Here is a 24252-nt window from a genome sequence, read left to right on the forward strand (position 1 = left end):
TTGTTTGTAGGGCAGCTACCCATGTAGAGCGGTGCTGTTGTCAGTGTCGGGACTTACCGGTGTGGCAGCCGCCCCTGTAGAGGATGGTGAGGGTGAGCCCCTGGCGGCAGGCGGCGAGCCGCAGGTGGCAGTCGCTGGCGTGGGAGCGGCCGTCGGAGCCGCAGACGGGCTGAGGCGGCCCCCGGCAGCCGCCGCCGCACGAGCACTGCGCCTGCCGCCGCGGCCCGGACACCGACACCCGGCACACCGCGCCCTCCTCGCTGCACCGCACGTCCCGGCACGGCTCTGCCGAACACAACGTCTGTCACGAACACGCTCGCGTCAAGTTGTACTTCGGTGCACAGCTGGCCGAAAATCACGTGTTCTCAGTCATCACCCGTTACAATTCATTCGTCAAAACCTTGTTCCGCGGGAGGCGTACCAGAGATAAATCCCTGCAGTCGCGCTATCCTCTGTGTCCTCGGTGGCTCAGATGGATGAGGGTTTAGCTACCCTCTGTAACAAAAAAACTGAGTGAAAGAATCAACGATCAACCTGAACAGGCGTCAAAGGACGTCCGCCACGAACAAATTCAACGAACAATCTAGGACAAAAAATGGATAGAGCGTCTGCCATGTAAGCAGGAGATCCCGGGTTCGAGTCCCGGTCGGGGCACACATTTTCATCTGTCCCCGTGGACGTATGTCAACGCCTGTAACCAGCTAAGGGTGTTCATTTCATTGTAAAACCTTGTTAATTATACAAAGTCTTCGCTAGGCAGGATCTACACACTGCCGCGTCAGACTTTACTATTTGGCAGTAGTCAGACTAACTGTCGATCTCGTTACTAGAGATGTTAGTTAGGCGTTCATGGATCCACACGCCACTGTGTGAGCAATCCCCACATCCACTGAATGGCGCGTGGCTTAATACTGACGTCACAAACTTCTGACAGATAACCTGGTTGGTCAATACCCGAAAACTTCCAGCAGTGTCAATTGGCAACTCTTGTTCGTCCGGTACAGCCAGTCGTCAGCACCTGTATCCTTCTGCAAATTGCTTTATTTTGCTGGAAGATTCCATTCACAAAGGTTATAAGGCAGTTATTATTAACGGGTGAATATGATATCCAAAGAGCATGAGTATTGCCCATATCCATTAATGTCCGTAGATAATGTCAGTAAACCGCTCCACACACATGAACTATGCTCGCACAGCAGGGAAGAGAGTGAATCTGTTTGCTTTCAGGAAGTGGAAGATAGTACGGAGCACAGAGTGGGATCCCCTCCCCCCCTCCCTCCCCCGACAGTTCTCCCCCACCGGTCAAGCGTGCGAGCTGCCTGAATGTGCGTGCGGCTAGAGATTTCACAACAACACGTTCAAAAAATTCGTAATAATTAACATACTGCAAATTGTAACTTGAATTGTTACATTTTTTATAAGAATAATAGATCATGAGTTTGAAGATGATTGATGTAATAGTTACCGTGAAGGTCGATTTCGTAATTTTTATAGGCTCAAGATATGACGATACAAAAAGGTACAAGACATGCAATGAACTGCTGAGAATTATAGGAGAGAGATACCTTAAAAGAGGAAGCGAAGTTTATGCTGTTTTCACTGACTTGGGGAAAGCCTTTGATAGATTACATTGGAATAAATTAATGGACATTCTAAGGAACAATGGCGACGACTCGAGGAATAGAAGGCTGATAAAAAACCTATACCTACAGCAGAAAATACGAGTTCAGATTAGGAATAAGATGTCAGAGGAAAGCACAATTGAAAGGGGAGTAAGGCAAGGCTGCTGTCTCTCCCAGTACTTTAACGTATATTTGGAGCATATTATTCAAAAAGATTTGAAACAAAATAGGGGAGTGCGGGTTAGTGTAGGACGATAGAATGTATTCCAGTTGCGGATAATATCGTGTTATTCGCAGAAGAGCGAAAGAAGTATGACTCGAATCTCAAAATAATTAATAACACCTGTGAGGAATTCTGAAAGAGAATTAATGAGAAAAGGGTAGCACGTATGGTGATAAGTACAAGAAAAGTTAAAACAACTATAAAGTTAGGACAGGAAGGTATAGAACAAGTTAGTGCTTTTAAATATCTGGGAAGCATTATTATGGGCGACATGAGATGTGATAAAGAGGTGTGAACACGTATGGAAATTGCCAAGAAGGCATTTAATAAGAGGAGGCTTCTATGTGGGTGCATGGACAGGGACCTGCAGAAGGGCTGGCAAATTGCTTCATACGTAGTTGAGACATAGACACTGAAGAAAAGGGAAGAAAGAAGAATAGAAGCATCTGAGATGCGGATTTGTAGGAAGATGGAAGGTGTAAAACGGATAAAGTGAGTAATGAGGAGGTGTTTGGAAGAGAAGGGAAAGAGAGAGAAATTTCAAAGGTAATCAGGAAGAGGAAACACAACTGACTTGAACGGTGGATGAGAAGAGATTGTTTACTGATGGATGCTATGGAAGGAACGGTGAATGGAAGAGGAGGAAGAAGAAGAAGAAGAAGAAGAAGAAGAAGGGGAGAAGAAGAAGAAGAGGACCCAGAGGATACCAGATGGAGGATAGTGTAAGGATAGAAAACAATTATGAGAAAACGAAGATGGTAGCAAGTGACAGGACTGCATGGAGAGCTACGGGGGGAAGACCTGCCCTAGGGCAGAACACTGATGAAGATGATGATGATGAAGATATTAAAGAATCAAACTTGATATTTTTATCGTAGATTTATTTTATCATAAAATCATCACCTTGAAGCCCATGTCTCGCTACTTTTGTTTTTCTTCTAATTTTTCCCGAAAATGTAAAATTTTATTCGGAATCAGCGAAAGTGTTGTAGATTATGTACTCCATATAGATTTTCTAGCAAGCTGAAATTTCAGCACGGGAGGATACGAAATGAAACTTTACAGATTGAGAGAGTATGTGACGATTTTTCAGTGACAACAAAATCGTGTCTGATTTACTAAGAACTTCGCAGTATGAGTCCACTTATCAGTACGATTTTGCACCCCCTCTAGTCCGAATGTATCCACTGATCTGGTTCGGCAAAGTGTCGTAAAAGTATCCTTTTCTGAGGTAAGCTGACCCACGACTGTCTGGTCGAGAGCTCAAATATTACGTTGCCTATTGGGGAGAGAGACAGAGTAGTGTAAGTGAGAAAGAATCAGTAAAGATTTTGATTATTTCCGTATCTTCACTTCTCTGTGTTCTAGGACGAACTTCGTAGCAAAATGTGTGCACTCAAAGTGATAACGCAGCACAGATATTTTGTTCAAGTTTATTTTCTTAATTTGATAACTACAGCTAGAGCTAATGATATGAACTCTCTCTACACTACAGAAACGTTTAATTCCTTGCACCCTGTTCACACTTGTAATACAGCTAGATTCCTTCTTTTCTTTAGGTATATTACACGTTACTTCAGGGCAGTCTGTGCTTCTGGAGAGCTCACCAAGGTGAGTAACTTCATCATTACCGGAACAACGGGCGACGACGAGGCATCGCAAAAACTTGTGAAATTCTTCCCTAAGTTTGTGTACTTCCGGGAATACATTTGTCTAGGTAACATACTTAAGAGGTTAATTCTGCAAGATCACAGGTGAATGTAAATGTGAGGTAAGTCAATGCAAATGAGAATTTATGGTATATTAATAACTGGTGTGTCCGCCAGAATGTTGAATGCAAGCATGAAATCGTACATGCATGGCGTTTTACAGGGGCCCGATGTCAGTTTGTGGGATGCATTTCCATGCCTGTTGCATTCGGTCGGTCAGTAAGGGACCGTTACTGTTATTTGTCGATAACGCTAGAGTTCCCGTCCGATGACGTCCCATGCGAGCTCGACTGGAGAAAGATCTGATGATTGAGCAGGCCAACGCAATATTCCGACACTCTGCAGAACATGTTGTGTTACAACAGCCCTGGAATCCTGTTCATGAATGACAACATAGGTCGACTCACAAGAATGACGTACAAATTTGCAGTCAGGGTGCATGGCATAGCCCCGACAGTATTCCTGCTGTCATACGAAATCGCACGCCAGACCATAACTATAGGTGTAGGTTCAGTGCTTCTAGCACGCAGAAAGGTTCGTTACAGACTCTCAGCTGGCCTCCTCCTAAACAACACACAGCCGCTATTGGCACCGAAGTAGTATCAGCTTTCATTAGAAAATACAACAGGCCTCCATACCGTCCTTCAATGAAGTCTCGCTTGGTTCCATTGAAGTCGCAAAAGGCGGTGGTTCTTGATCGGTAGAATGTACGCTACAGGGCTTCTGGCTAGTAGCTGTTCATCGAAATAATAAATTTGCAATAGTTTGATGCGTCACTGTGGTGCCAACCGTTGCTCATATTACTGCTGCAGATGCAGTACGATGCGTCATAGCCATACGCCGAACACGATGGTCTTCTCTCTCGGTAGTGCCAAGTGAATATATGGAGCCCGGTCTTCTTGCGACCATACATGCTCCTGACCACCGCAGCCAGAATTCATGTACAGCGGCTACATTCCTGCCAAGTGTTTCTGCAATATCGCAGAAGGAACATCCAGCTTCTTGTAGCCCTATAACACGAGGTCATTCGAAGTCACTGAGGTCTTTGTCGCCTTAAACTCAACACGTCCAGTCTTGAAGGCAAGTAACGCTCACGATCGTTACAGCGTATATTTAAAGCAAACCTGATTTCCATCCTCACAGTGGCGCTACTAGTATCACTCTTATGCGACTGGAGCGAAACCGGAATAGACATCATCTTTCAGACGTAGAAAAATGTCTACCAACTTTCGTTTATGCCGCACAACTTCTTCTTGCTGTTGCGATTTTTCTCCTTTCAGTACATTTATGCAGTAAAGTAATTCATTATATATTATTGCATCTTCTGCAAAAAGTCGGAAGTTACCATCAATATTGTCCGCAATATCATTAACATACAACATAAACAACAAGTGTCCCAGCTTACTTCCCTAGGGCACCCCCCAAGAAGTTTCGAGGTCTGACGATGGCTCTCCATGGAAGATAACATGCTGCGTCCTTCCTACAGCCGGCCGCGGTGGTCTAGCGGTTCTAGGCGCTCAGTCCGGAGCCGCGCGACTGCTACGGTCGCAGGTTCGAATCCTGCCTCGCGCATGGATGTGTGTGATGTCCTTAGGTTAGTTACGTTTAAGTAGTTCTAAGTTCTAGGGGACTGATGACCATAGATGTTAAGTCCCATAGTGCTCAGAGCCATTTGAACCTTCCTACAAAAAATCCTCAATCCAGTCACAGGTTGCGCTTGATACTCCATATGATCGTACTTTTAATAATAATCGTAGGTATTCTACTGAGTCAAATGCTTTCCGGAAATCTTGATTCAAACCTTTCAGAAAATTGCGAGGAAATTGTGAGCTGACTTTCGCATGAACGATATTGCGAAATTGGTGATGGTTGGCATGGAGGAGGTCGTTTTGTTTGAGATATCTCACAACGTTTGAGCTCAAAATAGGTTCTAAGATTCTGCAACAAATCGACGCCAGGACTATTGGTCGGTAGTTTTGTGAATCAGACCTACTAACATTCTTGTAAACGGTTTTGACCTGTGCTCTCTTCCAACTACTGGGCCCGAGTTTTTGTTCCAGGGATCTACGGAAGATGATAGGGACTAAGCAGCAAATTCAGTATAGAATCTGATAGTGGTTCTATTGGGCCTTGGAGCTTTGTTCAATTTCAGTGATTTCAGCTGTTTCTGAACATCACTCATTTTTTCAGTGGTGCGAGGAGTAAATTGGAGCAATTTTTTGGGCTTTCCTTTACAAAGAAACATTTCAAAAAAAAGGCTCTGAGCACTATGGGACTTAACATCTATGGTCATCAGTCCCCTAGAACTTAGAACTACTTAAACCTAACTAACCTAAGGACAGCACACAACACCCAGCCATCACGAGGCAGAGAAAATCCCTGACCCCGCCGGGAATCGAACCCGGGAACCCGGGCGTGGGAAGCGAGAACGCTACCGCACGACCACGAGATGCGGGCAAAAGAAACATTTCGAAGCGGAGTTAAGCATTTCAGCATTTGCTTTGCTACCCTCCACTTCAGTTCCTGTCTCACCCGCGAGTGGCTGCACCGTAACTTTGGTGAGTTATACGGTCACATACATAGCTTTGTGTCTGGAATAGTTTGTGAAACAAACATTTGTTGGCGCAATATTTCACGAAGGCAATAGTGGGTTGCAGCAGTGATGGGCATCGGCGTGCAACACGTGTTGGAGATTGCCAGCGTGTTTAAAACAACGCACAGCAGGGAGTAGTTGACCACTGCTGGGACCAGCTGGGAACATTGGTGAGCAGCACGTCTCATTTCAAAGGGGCTCATCCAGGCAGCGCTGCGGGTCGTGCAGTAAGTACAGCAACACTGAGCAGTGATGATGTCAGTCATAGCAATGGTGTAAGAAATGAAGAAGTCACCTAGTGATACAGGTCTGTAGCAACTGGAGGAGCCCGTAACAACTTTAACATACATGCTAAAGTTCAATTAGCGCGCTGAATCGTTGTATGTTGATCCATTGAGTTTGGACTACTGGTAACTTAAAAAACGACTTGGATAGTTCAATCAGTAATGTAAAAAACGATTTAGACAACAAGGTTGGGAAATGTCCACACCACCTGTATATCCGTTCAGAAATGGTACCTATTTGACCGACAGGCTGGCACATAAAACAGAATTCCAGTTGTTACTAATTGCCACAGAAAACTACTCTGTACTGAATAATAAAGGAAGGAAGGAAGATTATAGTTCATCTTGTCGACAACAAGGTGATTAGAGACCGAGTACGAGCTCGGATTACGGAAGGATGGGGAAGAAAATCAGCCGTGCTCTTTCAAAGTAATCATCCCGGCATTTTTCTGTCGACGCAAGAGCGATGGGACACGGCATCTCCGAATTAGCGGTGAAGTGTGCATTTTCGCGTTCGAACATTTAGCGAGTGTACCGTGAATACCAGGAATCCGGTAAAACATAAAATCTCCGACATCGCTTCGACCAGAAAAAGGTCCTGCAAGAACGGACCAAACAACGACTGAAGAGAATTGTTCAACGTGACAGAAATGTAACCCTTCCGAAAATTGCTGCAAATTTCAGTGCTGGGCCATCAACAAGTGTCAGCGTGCGAACCATTCAACGAAACATCATCGATATGGCCTTTCGGAGCAAAAGGCCCATACGTGTACCATTGATGACTGTACGACACAAAGCTTTACGCATCGCCTGGGCCCGTCAACGCCGCCATTGGACTGTTTATGACTGGAAACATGTTGCCAGGTCGGACGAGTCTCGTTTCAAATTGTATCGAGAGGATGGACGTGTACGGATATGGAGACAACCTCATGAATCCTTGGTCCCTGCATGTCAGCAGAGAACTGTTCAAGCTGGTGGAGGCTCTGTAATGGTGTGGGGAGTATGCAGTGGGAGTGATATGGGACCCCTGGTACACCTAGATACAACTCTGACAGGTCACACGTACGTAAGCATCCAGTCTTATCGCCTGCATCCATTCATGTCTATTCTGCATTCCGACGGACTTGGGCAAATCCAGCAGGAAAATGCGACACCCCTCCACCAAACTCCCCAGACATGAACATTATTGAACATATTCGGAATGCCTTGCAACGTGATATTCAGAAGAGATCTCCATCCCCTCGTACTCTCACGGATTTATATAGGGCCCTGCGCCGGCCGGAGTGGCCGTGCGGTTCTAGGCGCTACAGTCTGGAGCCGTGCGACCGCTACGGTCGCAGGTTCGAATCCTGCCTCGGGCATGGATGTGTGTGATGTCCTTAGGTTAGTTAGGTTTAAGTAGTTCTAAGTTCTAGGAGACTGATGACTTCAGAACTTAAGTCCCATAGTGCTCAGAGCCATTTGAACCATAGGGCCCTGCAGGATTCATCGTATCTGTTTCCTCCAGCACTACTTCAGACATTTGTCGAGTCCATGTTATGTCATGTTGCTCACTTCTGCATGCTCCCAAGGGTCCTACACAATATTAAGCAGGTGTACCAGATTCTTTGGCTCTTCAGTGTATCTTCCAGTGTAATGAAGAATAACATTTAGCAACCAGACCACAGCATCACATTACTCTTGTCCTTTTATTCTTGTCTCCTTTGCAATTGCAAAACAGCGTCAAACACTGTACTTCCTCCTTCATTGACACTGCGATTTTTACTGACGGAGCAGTATTTATGGAAATACCGTTACATACAATTTAAACTTTTCTATTTACCACTCTGTTGCAGGTCAAACGCACGTGAGAGGACACCATTCCACTGCATTCAGATCTTATCCCCAAGGAAACCAGACATGGCACAAGGGTGACAGTTGTGTGAATGACGACACTGACACTTCAGGTGAGAGCGTTAAATATTGTGTGAAGTGACATCCCAAGTGAATCCACCTCTATATTCTGGTATTGTTAGCCAGTACAAGGCCTGTTTTCTAAGGAAGTTACTCTTTGAAACAAAAATAAAACAAGCAGTCTTTTCTTAGCAAATTTATCTTTACATGAAAGCCTTTACTTTAACCTACTTTTCTACATAATTCTGACCAATATTAATGCATGTATCATGTAGTACAACCAACTTTTGAATACCATCCTCGTAGAAATCTGCCACCTGTTACCCATTGCAACATAGTCGTTTTAACATCTCCATTATCGTCATGGTGTTGCCCCACAATATGCTTTTTCAAATGCAGTAACATACAATAATCATTGGGCCCTAGATCATGGATGTACAGTAACTTGTTCCCAGCCAAATGATCCAGTCAGCTCTTGAGTTTGATTGACCAAATGTGGATGGGCACAATCGATGCTGTTACTCAGCATGCAATGCCTTTTGTTTTGAGTTGCACAGTGCAGTTTTTTAACATCTATCAATAAGTTTTAGAATTTGTGGTCTCACCATGAGACAAAAAATCCATAAGCAACACATCATTCCTGTCCCAAAAAAAACACTACACATGATTTTAAGGGCAGAAATTGTTTGCAGAAACTTTACTTTCTTGGGTGATGTCAAATGCCATCATTTCATGGACTGCTACTTTGACTCAGGCGTAGCGTAAGGACCCATGTTTCGTCACTTCTAAAAATTTGGCTTAAAAACTCGTCACCTTCCTCATTTTGCTTTCCTCAGCTTAAAAATCGTCACCTTCTTCACTGTACTGCTCTAGAAAAGGCAAAGAACTGTCAGTCAGCATTTTTGGTACCCATTGTGAGCATAACTTTAGATAATTTAAAACAATTGCACAAAGCACATTTTTTGATACATGAGGGAACTCTTCAAATAACCTTGAAATCATGAAGCATCTGTTCTCTCTCACTTTTTCATCAACATTCTGCATCAAACCCTCAGTAATGACAGAAGGTCACCAACTTCATACTTCATCTCGCACATTCGTATAGCCATCTTTATTTACGTAACATCGCTTTGCTCATATGTTTCTCCATACACTTCACTGATCTGAGGATGAATTTCAGCTACTTTCACGCCTTTAACACTAAGTCGGCGGGATTCTAAATCGGACGGAGAATTTCAGATACAATCAAACGTTAACACTTCGAATGACTGTGTGGCGTCTGTGGCTTGCCAACAGAGTGCAGCACACAGCGCATATGCGCCAAATGACGACCGCAGCGCTGCGGCGGTGTAATTTGAAAACACGCCTCGTATATATACCTTACTGAAAGCAAAAGTTATAATTATGTGTAATATGCAGGAAGAGTCGCTTACCGCAGACACCTCGGTAAAGGACGGTGATGGCGACGTCGGAGTGGCAGGAGGCCTGCCGCAGGGCACACGTGTCGGGGAAGTCCCGGCCGTCGCTGCCACACACGGGGCCGTCACCGCGTTTGCAGCCTCCGAGACACAGTGCTGCCAACAGTAGAAACATGCTCTCAGGCACCTTATCCCTCCTGCATAATCATCAACAATGGCAATTTCGTGGCTGGATCAATGTTTCGTCATACCAGTTTATATAGAAATACTGCATTGGATCTGTGTACGAGCAGAATTGTAATTTCCTTCATTAATTGTGTATTACAAAATGTACCGTCAGCAATGATCTCGGAGCAATGGCACTCAATAACAAAGGCACATCATTTTCGATATGTGGGGCAACACAGTAAAACATTTTGAAGTATTGCACTTCGACAGTTTTTTTAACAAGTATTCAATATAGTATATCTTGCACGATTGGCCAATTTATGCGTATAGGTCATTTTCAAGCTCAGCCTACAAAGGAACAGATCGAAGACACAACGAGTATTTATCTAGCTTACTGTCACACAAAAATTATATCTTCGATGGACAGTCTAAAATCTTACTTACAGGAGTCGATGTGTTCTACAATTATTATCCTGTTAATAAACGGCGATGTAACCGATCTAAAAGTGAGCACGTCTCGGAATTAAAATTGGAAAGCTTACTGCGTGCCAAGGCATCAAATGCGTCTGCAGAGTGCGCCGATATCCAGAAAAAGGGGGAAAGGAAGTCTTTATTAAATTTTGGGCGTAAAAAACTTAGAAATACACTCTGCCAGACGGTATATCATTATAAATATAACCTGTGATAACATGACTACACATATGTAACAAATAATGTTTATTTTAGCAAGAAGGAGACATTCATTACTGACGATGGCTTACATTCAGAGTCAGAATAGATATTGTAATAAACGGCTTACTAGAAGAAATATAAACATCACGGACCTAGACTCATCTTACGTAAAAGGCCCTATTGACAGCGAAAATATAGCAAATACTTCATCAAATAAAATTAAACAGCATGTCTCCCTGTCACTATAGGCCAGTTCAAAAGTAGGACAACCAACGGCGGATCACCTCCAGCATGGCCACGCCTACTGAAGTACAGAGCTGTGCTAAAACGGCTGTTTTATTTTTAATTGACTCATTAGAGCCCTCAACATTATAGCTGTTTATAGCGTTTTACTTTAAAAAGAAGATTCCAGTGAGTGAAATTAATTATCACTACTTTCATCAGAAATTATTCAGCTCGTTAAGGGAGACAACAAATTTATTTTGGAGGGGACTGGAAATCAGTAGTAAGGAAAGGAAGAGAAGGAAAAACTGCAGGAGAACACTGACTGGAGGACAAGAATAAAGGCAGAAACCCCCTTAGCAGAGTTTCACACAAAGCTCAATTTAATAATTCGAAACATTTGGCTTAAGCATCATGAAAGGTGGCTGTATACATGAGAGACACCGGAAGGTTTCACACAGAATAATAATCGTAAGACAGAGATTTAGAAACCAGATTTTAAATTGAAAAATAAACTGAGTTGTCATGAATTGTAGATTGGAGCAGAAGTAACCGATTAAAGATAGGAAATTAAAGATATGCATCCCGGATAAGCTGAAACAACCAGAGGTTGTGGAAAGTTTCAAATGAAGCTGTAAGTGACATTTGACCGAAACAGGGGAAAAGAGTACAAAAAAGACGAATGGTTAGATTGAAGACATGAAGTATTGAAGGGAACAGAGAAACAATTAGGCACAAAGTTGAGATCAGCATAATCCTTGGATAACATAAGAAAATGGTTCAAATGGCTCTGAGCACTATGGGACTTAACATCTCAGGTCATCAGTCCCCTAGAACTTAGAACTACTTAAACCTAACTAACCTAAGGACATCACACACATCCATGCCCATGGCAGGATTCGAACTTGCGACCGTAGCGGTCGCGCGGTTCCAGACTGAAGCGCCTAGAACCGGTCGGCCACCAGCGGCCGGCGATAACATAAGAGATATTGAATTTAAACAACGAGAAGAGAAAACATAAAAATACAGCAAATGGCGCAAGCAACAGGGAATACAAACGTCTAAAACATGAGACTGACAGAAGGCGCAAAATGGCAAAGCACCTTTGGTAAGAAGAGAAATGCAAATCTGTAAAAGCACAGATGAAATGGGAATGTTAGATGCTGTGTACAGAAATATTAAAGAAATACTTGCAGAAAAGAGCAGTTATATGAACATCGAAAGTTGAAATGGTAAACCAGAACTAAGCATAGAAGGAAAGGCTGAAAAATGGAAGGAATACAAAGAATGGATATACGAAGGAAACAAGCTTCGAAGGTAACTTGGACAGGCAAGAGGATCAGATAACTGGAAGTTCTAAGCCGAAACATGTGTCGTGGAAGTGTACCCTCACGATTACTGTGATGTCTGGAAGAACCAACCATTACAGAACTATTCCACCTAGACCACAAAATATATGAGAAAGACAAAATACCTGCACACTTGAAGAAGACTGTAGCTGTAGAGAAAGCATCACATTAATAACTCATGATTTTAGTTTGTTCTGCACGCCGCTGTCAATGTTGCTGTCTGTCTTATCCCAGTCGTCTCCATGCATGCTGCCAATGAATAGGTAGGCTGGAACGAGCTGCGTTAGTTTTATTGTTCTTCTTCTACTGTGAACTTTATATTTTGGGGTACAGTATGTACGTCTTTGTGTAGTTGCTGTATTCTTTTTTTAGGTTCATGTGCCATGTATATTGTGTCATCCTTGTGTCTGTACCAATAGATGACGTTGTAGCTTATATTTGTTACTATGTCTTCAAATATTATTTTTTCAATATGATTCATGAAAACGTTGACTAATGTTCCAGAAAACTCACTTAACTTTCTAAACATATCTATAATAAAAGACAATAACAAACATACATTTGACATACAGAAAACCCTTAACAAGTGGCATTATCTTAAATGCAACCTCAAACCACCTGCAGAATCACAAACAGGCAGCAATCAGATACATGTTAAACAGACTGAACATGATCCCCTTAAACACTTCTGATAACCAGAAAGAGCTAGCCATTATAAAACAAATAGCATTAAAAATGGACACAAAGAAACAATGGTAGACAAAGTAAACAGAAAAATAAAGAGAAAAATAATGAAAAAAAACTAACCAAACCACTCCAACACATATAACCTGCAGTACTACAAAAAATGGCATACAATGACCTACCGCAACAAATACACACGTAAAATAGGCAACATATTCAAAAAAAAAAAAACAACAAGGCATAAACATTGCTTAGAAAGCAAACGATTCAACGAAAACGCTCATCCTAAAACTGAAATCAAAACCAGAAAGATACCAACGATCTGGTACTATCAGCGCAGTTGAGAGATAATGAAAATATATACAACGGAATAACTGGCAGGATATTCGACACAAGATATAAAGAACACATCAGAGCATTTAAATATGGTAAAACCGTTCAACATTTGCAAATCATCTAAAACAAGAACACCGTAGGCCAAGCAATACTGAACAATATCATACCAATAAGTAAAGACAGACGCAGCCTAGCTTTCCAAGAAAATTTCCGCATACACAAAGCTTTAACACAAAATGAACAGTTGCTCAATGACCAAATACATATTGTAAACTAGGCTCTATAAAAAATAATTGATCAAATTGCATGAAAATGAAAAGAACTTTTCCATCCTTCATCCCCTCCCACTCTCCTACCCAACCCCTCCCCCCCTCCCAATTTCATTCCACTTTTGCTCCTCACCTTATCCTCTAAATTACACTCAATCACAACACTATTATAGACTCATGTTCACTCATCATAGTTTCTGCCTCCCCAACACCAAAAAAAAAAAAAAAACAAAAAAAAAAAAAACAGAGAGAAAGAAACTCCATACTATTCCTTCCCTACACTTTCACGGTATATAAAAAACAGCAACATAATTAAATATAATGACACACATACAATACTCTAATTAAAATAAAGATTGTAGGTCAAAGACAAACTAGTAGCAAGGTCATTTTGACAACATCGCAAAACACACACCACAACACATACTTAGGAGTATGAAAACAAATAGGAAACAGTGGTGTGAGAAAAAGTGTTCTGTCAAAATAATAAGAAATGCATAGTGCTGCAGAACAACTAAGACTTAGGCCACAACTATCAGTGTCTAAAGCAAAAAAAAAAAAAATCAACAATGTCCTAGCAGACGGCATTTTCCGATGCAAGCGAGAAATCAATCGAAAATCACCGTAAGTACAAATAAAAATATTGTTAACGAACTGTTTTCGACCTTCGAGCAAATCAAAATGTAAAAAAACTTAATTACAGACCACTGATGATGCTTTGCCTCAATAAAGGGAAACGCGTCTGGCGGGAAAAAAAACCACGCATTTTGGAGTTGCAACGACAGAACAAAAATACCCTCAATAATTGTAAATCAACTACGGACGTTTTAGTCCTACCAATGAAGGACTTATACCTATTCGTTCCGCAAATTACGGACGTCTTTCGTGCCGACCTGGGCACAATATGCGCCTTCAGAAGCATTTAATTTATGTATGGCTTATGGTAATAATCTCCATCTTACATTTTATAATGGATTATTCCACTACTGTTAAATTTTCAGCTCATTTAGTTTAGATACATAACGTTAGCCTTAGGCCATTCCTGTTGTATTTGCTTGAAGTGCCAGTACCCTTCCCACAATTGAATAACTATCCGACGTTATCTGACACATCACGGAATCACCCTTTAAAGTCCATCAATAAACTCGTAGCCAAGGAGCACGGACACATTTCTCTCGATCGAGCCTACTGCACACCTTGATAAATGGCACACTCAAAATTATTACTCGAGCGGTCATTCCGAATATTATGTCTGTGCCTTTAGCTCTACTTGTTATTGGCTTTATTGTATGCATTTTATATAAATATGGCTGCGGTAAATGATGTAAGCCAGCAACACAGGTTGTCCCCGACCCCTAACCAGCTGGTGAATATCAGGGCTAACAATGCCACTTCATAGGTTTAAGATATGATTCCTATTTCTAGTGATTAGTCCAGTTCTTCTGCAGGTCTAATCAGACCAGATTTGTAAAGGGAAACTACCTTCATTTGTTAACTTTAAATGTCAAGTGTTTACTAACTATTGTGAATGATGTAAAGTTTCTATAATTCTATTCTTTTGTAATAACGCCTTTAATGGCAAATGATTGATTTCTAGTGGTAGCCTTCATTACTCTTCTATCCTCTTTTCTACAAAATGTAAATTACTAGACCCCCACTTATGCGACTCCCGTCCACGAGTGTTGCAGTCGCCGGTAGCAGACCCACTTTCTGCCCGTCAGCCTTGACACCGGGACCTTATCACGGTGCCCGCGTAACCATACACCGGCGCAGCCACAGCCCAACTGTCTGTCGCCACCATGCTCACAACCACGGCTGGTTCACAACCGGCCACTAGACCAACTCCGACAACGTCGCACATTTGGGAAGTAACATTTCAAACAAAATTGTTAAGCAAGACGCTTCAAGAAATGATGCTTCTCAACATGAGTTACTATAATACTGAAACTTTGTACCACCTGCCCCTAATATGCTTTTAATATTTACTTTTCATCCTCCATTAGGATTATTCCGTCTTTCCTAAAACTTTAAATGTCGACCAACTTCCGGAGAGCCACTTCAACAGCTTTATTTTTGTTGATTAACAAACTTGATTTAAATCAATTAACGACCATAACTGACTCTCACAGAGGAGGAATGGGACTATGCAGCCAGTAAGGGTAGAAAAGAGCATTATTTTTTTTCAAATTTGGCAATACTTTTTCGCGACTACTGCATCGCCTCAGTGGCATGATGTAGGTTACATAAACAGCTCCGCAGCAACGCGGATGGATCCCAGGCTCGGTTCTGCTGAGCTAGGGACGCTATCCACAGGTCTACTAACTAAGTAACGCTTTCACAAAGTTCAAAGCCAACCAATGGGAGAGTAGAAATCGGTCACGTGGGTGTGCGGGTTGGCCGACGAGGCAGTGGCCGCAGCAGTGGATCGATCCCTGTCTACAAGCCTTCCTACCCTACAGACCGGTCTGCCTGCTCCTCCCATTGAGGGCGAAATGTACTCCGCAACTATGCGGGATTCCGTCCGCGGTCGTTGCAGACGATAGACAAATGTACAGCGTAGAATAGGAGAAGCAGAATAAATTTCCAGTTTCTGGTAACTCTCTGTTTCAGTATCAGTCCTGGATGTCCACTTACACCCATCGCGATACGTACAGAAAACCAGCAGGAAAGTTATGGGCAGGTTATGTGGGCTACAGATAAGTTAGGCGGAACGAAAATCATGTCGTTCAGATACTGTTATCATGTAAGTACATTAATATACGGCCGTGGGTACGATCCAGTCCACCACCAACAATGGAGGGTCAACATTTGACAATGCTAAAGCTGGCGAAACACTACAAAAATCGTTAAACAAACGTCGGCCGAAAATCACGAGGCAAAAGCCATCAGTCAATCCATTAACGTTACAAAAGTGCATGTACAAACATCAAAAAAACTTTTGCATCACCTCGGTTCCGGGAGTTCCGGAACCTCCACAGAAAATTGGAATAGATATCAACATAAGCATCATTTCCGCCCTTTTTATTTCTCATGAAAACCGCACATTGCATGTTGTACCACCATACAGCGAAACCTTCAGAGGTGGGTCCAGATTGCTGTACACACCGGTACCTCTAATACCCAGTAGCACGTCCCCTTGCATTGATGCATGCCTGTATTCGTCGTGGCATACTATCCACAAGTTCATCAAGGCACTGTTGGGCCAGATTGTCCCACTCCTCAACGGCGATTCGGCGCAGATCCCTCGGAGTTGTTGGCGGGTCACGTCGTCCATAAACAGCCCTTTTCAATCTATCCCAGGCATGTTCAATAGTGTTCATGTCAGGAGGTCTGGAGAACATACTGGCCGCTCTAGTCGAGCGATGCCGTTATCCTGAACGAAGTCATTCACAAGATGTGTACGATGGAGACGCGATTGTTGTCCATGAAGACGAATGCCTCGCAAATATGCTGCCGGTATGGTTGCACTATCGGTCGGAGGATGGCATTCACGTATCGTACAGCCGTTACGGCGCCTTCCATGACCAGCAGTCGCGTACGTCGGCCCCACATAATGCCACCCCAAAACAGCAGGGAACCTCCACGTTGCTGCACTTGCTGGACAGTGTGTCTAAGGCGTTCAGCCTGACCGGGTTGCCTCTAAACACGTCTCCGACGATTGTCTGGTTGAAGGCAGTCGGTGAAGAGAACGTGGTGCCAATTGTGAGCGGTCCATTCGGCATGTTTCTGGGCCAATCTGTACCGCGCTGTATGGTGTCGTGGTTGCAAAGATGGACCCCGCCATGGACGCCGGGAGTGTAGTTGCGTATCATGCAGCCTATTGCGCACAGTTTGAGTCGTAACACGACATACTGAGACAGCACGAAAAGCATTATTCAACATTGGTGAGTTGCCTTCAGGGTGCCTCCCAGCCATAATCCGTAGGTAGCGGTCATGCACTGCAGTAGTAGCCCTTGGGCGGCCTGAGCGAGGCATGTCATCGACAGTTCCTGTCTCTCTGTATCTCCTCCATATCCGAACAAAATCGGTTTGGTTCACTCCGAGACGCCTGGACACTTCCTTTGTTGAGAGCCCTTCCTGGCACAAAGTAACATTGTCGACGCGATTGAACCGCGGTGTTGACCGTCTAGGTATGGTTGAGCTACAAATAACAGGAGCCGCATACCTCCTTCACAACCATAGGTGGAAGTACAAGCGGCCAAAGACACTACTAGCTAGGGCATAGCCACCTATGGTAAACTAACATACACCAACAAGCGACAAACGTCGGTAAGCCCCTGCATATTAGCAACACTGACTGCCAATTACCAGCTGCTACTAGAGCCGACCAACAGGCTACAGCAGGGACACCGACGAGCTCGCCCACTGACGCACAAACAATTCGCCAATATCACCCTACACAGTGCAACAGATATGTGATCTATCGGACACAAAAACGATGATAAACCTAACTGTTGCAGGTTGCTGACGCTGAACGAGAGCCCAACACCGGCATCCAGCGGCAGCCGCCGAGCAGCACCACCGCACAACGCCAAAGGTATCGACATGCATGATACCCACTACCACAAAGCCTACCCTTGCACGACCTATCGCAGGCAGCAAGACATCCGCTACTGCTCTTACCACCCAACCTAACTATCGCAGAGGTTTTTTTCCCTTGGCTCTTGCCCTGGCACTTTTTTTCCCCTGCCCTTCAAGCCGCTACCCTTTGTTCGACTTCGACCCAATCTATCTCCAGATGCGCGCGTATTAATGGTTAACCTTATCCAGACGTACACAAACATCGCAGTACCCAGATCCTGCGACACCTCACTTTAGTGAAAACTAACCCTTATGCAGAGATGGCAGTAGACCTATTGAGTTGGCCATCATGCCAGTGAGGGCTCGGAGGGACTCCACCTCTTTTAAAAAAAGAAAAACCTCCTTCCTGATGGAATGACTGGAACTGAACGGCTGTTGGTCTCTCTCCGTCTAATAGGCGCTCCTCATGCATGTTTGTTTACATCTTTGGGCGGGTTTAGTGACATCTCTCAACAGTCAGAGGGACTGTGTCTGTGATACAATATCCACAGCCTACGTCTATCTTCAGGAGTTCTGGAAACCGGGCTGATGCAAAACTTTTTTTGATGTGTGTATATGTCTGTGTATGTTCCACATTTCCTCTTAAACCACTGGGTCGCTTTGCGAACAAACTTGGTACAGACATCATGTACGGTCTGGACAGAACCACTGTGGGAGTAAGAACTACTTACCTCACAAAGGGATAGGCGTGCGGGTGAAAAAGGAGTAGCTCATGACGCGCAAATAGTCAGACTACTTTCATCCAGTATTTGAGAATGAGAGCACTTGATGACTTCCAAGTGACTTTAAAAAAAATTAAAAACTTTACGAGACTTTTTCACTATGATGCACCCAGCGAAATGATGAAAGGAAAAAAGTTTTATCTCTTACTACATGTTCGCATTTCGTGTGGTAAAACTACCGCATAATTTATTGCTTCTTATTACTAATCCTTTTTGTGACACAATTTGCAGGCAAGATTCGCATATACTACAGGATGTACCTGCTCAATTATATCATAGTACGGCGCATAGTTGAGGAGATGTGAGGCACAAACATTGAGCTGCGCGAAATTCGCTAGAGATACAGGTGAAATATGTGGACACATACGTGAGAAATATTTCAAATATATATGAAATATATGTGACATGTTCGTATGCGGGCAAATCCATGTGTATAAATCTCCTCCTAAACCCCTTGATCAATGTCAACCAAACATGTACACGTATAACCTACTATCTCGAAATAAATGCTGTAGGTGTAAGAACCAGCAACTTCCTGTTTGGGTGAAGGTGATAACGTAGAGGGAGAAAGGGTAAGGAGAAGGTGGACAGAGGGGAGGGGGGAGATGGACGCAGATAGGGGGCGCAGGAGGTGGAGAAAGAAGGGGGGTGGGGATATGGACAGAAAGGGAAGGGGAGAAAATAGACAGAGAGAGGGGAGAGAAGTAGATGGAGAAAAGAAAGAGGAGGAGATAGACAGAGGGGAGAGGAGTAAATGGACGGAGAGAAGGGAGGAAGAGATGGGCAGAGAGAAGGTGGAGGAAGAGATGGACAGATAGACGAGGAGAAGGAAATCGACAGAGAAATGGAAGAAGAGATGGACAGAGAAAGGGGATACAAGGAGATGGAGAGATGGGAGTCATGTGTGCGTGAGGTGTGCTTGCTTGTGTGAATGAATGTGTGTGGGTTTCCTTTTCTGATGAAGGCTGTGGCCAAAAGATAATGCGTAAGTATCTTTTAGTTGCGCATGTCTGCAACTTAACGTGAATCTTCACGCTAAGTAGCAACCTATCATTTCCTTATATTGTTAACATCTAATATAAATTAAAAGGTAGCCTTGTATGGAGTAACACGCGTATGATTTCAGACAAGAATAGAATACAAGTTTTTCAAATGTGCTACAGAAGAATACTGAAATTTAGATTTGTATATCAGCTAACTTAGAATATACTGAACATAATCGGAAAGAAAAGAAACTTACGTCACCAATTGAAGGGATCGGTCTAGATGGAAAGGCCTGAGCCGTCCAGGAATAGTTAATTTGTTAGTGGAGGGAGTTGCGTGTGTGTGGGAGTGGATGAGGGAGGAGGAAGATGGATAGAGGAGGTCAATGCCGCGTATAATAAGCAGGTTCAAATGGAAGTAGGTTGCAGTGTTGTGCATAGATGAAGAGGCTTGCACGGGATACGCTAACGTGGAGAGTTGCCTGAAACCCGTCTTCGGTCGGACGAGCACGACAGGAAAGAAAATCGGCCATGGCTTTAAGAGGAAGCAACTCGGTAGCACGCCTAAGCGATCCAGGGTAATTACGGGAAACCTAAATGTGTACGGCAACTGTGATCTCACTTGCCGACCTCCCGGCTATAAGTCCAGTCTCTCACCACTGCGCCACCTCGCTCGGTGACAACGAGGGGAGGAGCTTATCTAGTAGAACAACGAATGCTTCTCTAATAGTGTCTACTGTACTGACCTGAAACTCATCTCCAACTCCTCTTCCCTTTCTTTTCCTAGACCAAGGAATCGTTTTTGCCACATAATTCCTACCTGACAACCGTGATGAGTACGACACACACACACACACACACACACACACACACACACACACAAGTGTAAACCCGTAAACTTCTTCTTGCTTTCAGTCCCCCTCAAATTCTAAAATGAACCAACGTTTCGGCCGCTATTGCTTAGGTATACCTCATATAGTATGGCGCAGTCAAGTACTCAGAAAATAGTATCGCCTTCCATGCCTTATATTCATCGTAAATGGGATCAATACGGTATCAGTTTGAGGTATCCTGTAAAACTGGCCTCAGTCTAAACCGAAGTTTGCCTATGTGGCACGTACATGGCAATTAACTGGTGAGCGAAACAGAGTAGGTTATGACTCACCTTCTTGATCCTAGAAACTAAAGTCAAGCGATTAACGAACAGTCCTATCCGAGCAGCTTGTTTACCTACGCTTAATGCATTGCAAACATCAAACTATTTGTATTCTTCTTTTCCATGTGAGTGAAATAACTTTATGGAAGTTTGACATGCAGTGAGGGCGCGACTCCTGCCGCTATGCCCCAGTCTGTAAGAGTGAGGACTTGAACCGAACACACCAGTGTGTAACACACAAGACAACTTACAACAGCTGTCCCAGATGGACAGTGAGCCACAGTAGAAAAATAACACAGAGTATTAGTATGGAGATTGAAAATGTATCCTATCCAGAATACATTATTAACTTGGAAACAATAATACGAGACAGAGTATAGTCAGAGTTCAAAAACGCGTGCTGTTGAGAAAGTACCTTTATTTAGCATGACATAGAAATCTGGAGTTGGTTAAGGTGACTGATAATCCTCCGGGGCATAAAGTCAACGTTGAAATTCAACGGATATATCTATGACGTATCTAATAGAAGGGCAGCTGTAAGACAAGGAAATTGACTGTCCCAGAAGTTCTTTGTTTTTTGGAGAACGAATAGGAGTTTGCAAAGAAAAACTTCGAAAAACAGGAATGCAGTATGAAGTCAGACTGGAGACGAAATTAAGGGGTTCTGCATGAATTACTTGGAGTTCACTAATAACATTGATGTAGTTTCTGAAAATTCGGTACAACTTCCACGACACTTTATGAGAAAGTTTGGCTTCAAACATCCTTTCAGATAACCAAATCTATGTCAAATATCGGAAATTTACCTAAACCGTAAGCAATGCAGCATGAAAAAGTTGATAGAGTAGAAAAAGTTTCGTCCTGTTGTGAAATTATCCGTATCAGTACCTTAGGCGAAGCAGTCAATAACCGAAAAGTGATCAAATTAAAAGTCATGTTCCAATACTTTACTAAAAATACAAATAAAAGAAAATCTTACCGGTAAAATAAGATATTTCAATACGGTAGTGAAGCCAACAACCCCATACTCAATGTACAAAGTATATTCTCAATGTCATTCAACGAGATAGAAAGGATAGAAAAAAGATAGATGGATTTTAAGAAAATAGTAGAGAGAAACAAGTTTAATACAGAGAAATGAGGGAATGAAGAAAAAGTACGTCCATCGCTTTTAGGACTCTTATTTGTCCATGCAGTGACGATAGCCAACAAAAGACTCAGCAGGTGAAATTTAAATTGTGTTTGCAAGAGTAAAAGTATAATTGCTAGAACTGAGGAATAAAAAAAAAGAATACAGATATTGTTATAAAAGGAAGAAAGATCTGAAAATACGTTTAGAAATTTGATGCAAAGGTTCATGGTTTTTCAAGAGAACGAAAAAAGGTAATTGTGAGGTGGAGTCAAGCAGAAAAAAATAACAAATTGAAACAACGGAGAGAAGTCAAGGATGAAAACGAATCCACTGAGCTTATTTGCATGGTCCTTAGATCTCCAAATCTTCTCCTGGGCTATTAGCATTATCCTTTCTTGAACACTGTGCGAGAGGAACGAATACATAAAAATAGGAAAAAATGTCTGCAGGAGTTTGGCATGACAGAACTCTCTCTTTTTGGTCGGTACATCAACGCACGAAAATAGTATAAGTGCTTCGACATAAACATTTCAGGTATTTCCAGGAATTCAGAAATTAAATGGAACTCTGTGATTACTATGGCGTCATTTTTGAAAATAGTGTACAAAAATAAAACTATTACAACATAATCAAAAACTTTGTTACTGTACTTACCTCTGTGGTTGATAGTGACGTTTTCAGGCTTAGGGTTGGCGTCATCCCCTGAAACAAAAGAAAAGAATTTTTAAACACTACGCACTTCGATCACCAACGGTCAAGATTGCGAGTGTTGTGAGGTAAATGTGGCACTGCGGATAACTACACAATTGGCGTATCATTAGCCGATTTCTTTCTTAGAACCACATAACACTAACTCGGATTTCAGCAAAGGACATTAATGAAGTGCCAGATAACATTAACAGTAACCTAAAACGTTTTGAAAGTTACACAGTCTATAATAAAATTCCATGTCAAAAAGAAAGAGCCTACACAAATACTCTGTCATATCTTGATACTAATACAAAATGGTACAAAGATTGCCAACTTTCTCTCATGGTCATAAATTCCAAATTGTGCACTCTTGCAAAATGCGGAAACATAGTAGCCTATGACTACTATGCCAGTCAGTCACAAATGGAGTCAGTCAACTCATACAATTACCTAGGTTTAACAACTGTGGATATACGAAATGGAATTATCACATTGGTTCAGTTGTAGGTAAAGTACATAACAGACTCTGGTTCATTAGTACGATGCTGGGAAAATATGTTCAGTCTCCGAAAGTGATTGCTTATAAAACGTGCGAGCCATCCTAGAATTCTGCTCAAGCCCGTGAGACCCACATCAAATACGGCTAACAGAGAATACTTATTTAATGGGTACAAGAAAGCCATCACGTTTGTTTAAACCAGCGGAGAGTGGCATGGAAATGCTGAAGGACTTGAGGCAGACACGTGAGGATACACATCAAATACACTTTGTGATCAAAGGTATCCGGACACCTGGCTGAAAATGACTTACAAGTTCGTGGCGCCCTCCATCGGTAATGCTGGAATTCAATGTGGTGTTCGCCCTCTCTTAGCCTTGATGACAGCTTCCACTCTCGCAGACATACGTTCAATCAGGTGCTGGAAGGCTTCTTGGAGAGTGGCAGCCCATTCTTCATGGAGTGCTACACTGAGGAGAGGTATCGATGTCGGTCGGTAAGGCCTGGCACGAAGTCGGAGTTCCAAAACATCCCAAAGGTGTTCTATAGGATTCAGGTCAGGACTCTGTGCAAGCCAGTCCATTACAGGGATGTTATTGTCGTGTAACTACTCCGCCACAGGCCGTGCATTATGAATAGGTGCTCGATAGTGTTGAAAGATGCAATCGCCTTCCCCGAATTCGTCTTCAACAGTGGGAAGCAAGAAGGTACTTAAAACATCAATTAGGCCTGTACTGTGATAGTGCCACGCAAAACAAAAAGTTTTTCAAGCCCCTGAGGCGTAGCGCCGTATAACGATCCTGCCTTGGAGGCGGTTAAGTGGGAGATGTGTCTCAGAGCTGGAGAGTGACAGATGGTGCCGCGAGACTGGACGCGCACGTAGTTTATGTATCAGCCGACAGAGGACAATATTGAATAGGGGGACAGTGATTTTAGTTTCGATTGTGCCCACTAGAGTGCACTAAAGTAATACAATGTTTTTCATAAACTGTGGTTTAAGGTTAATATGAAGATAATTGTTTAACGAGTTATGTAGTAGGATGTAGTGTG

The 24252-nt window shown here is 42.9% G+C and overlaps 1 long non-coding RNA gene across 1 annotated transcript in view; it reads right to left on the reverse strand.

Moving 5' to 3' along the window:
- Positions 1-244: 244 nt before the first annotated feature.
- Positions 245-24252, reverse strand: part of LOC124589883 — a 77412-nt gene continuing 53404 nt past the window's right edge. Inside the window, exons 2-4 of the long non-coding RNA XR_006976288.1 lie at positions 22671-22718; positions 9758-9898; positions 245-285 (exon numbers count right to left, since the gene is read on the reverse strand). This is a non-coding gene — a long non-coding RNA (uncharacterized LOC124589883). The remainder of the gene's footprint in view (positions 286-9757; positions 9899-22670; positions 22719-24252) is intronic.

The sequence above is a fragment of the Schistocerca americana genome, chromosome 2 (assembly GCF_021461395.2).
Source record: "Schistocerca americana isolate TAMUIC-IGC-003095 chromosome 2, iqSchAmer2.1, whole genome shotgun sequence".
Taxonomy (NCBI): Eukaryota; Metazoa; Arthropoda; class Insecta; order Orthoptera; family Acrididae; genus Schistocerca; species Schistocerca americana.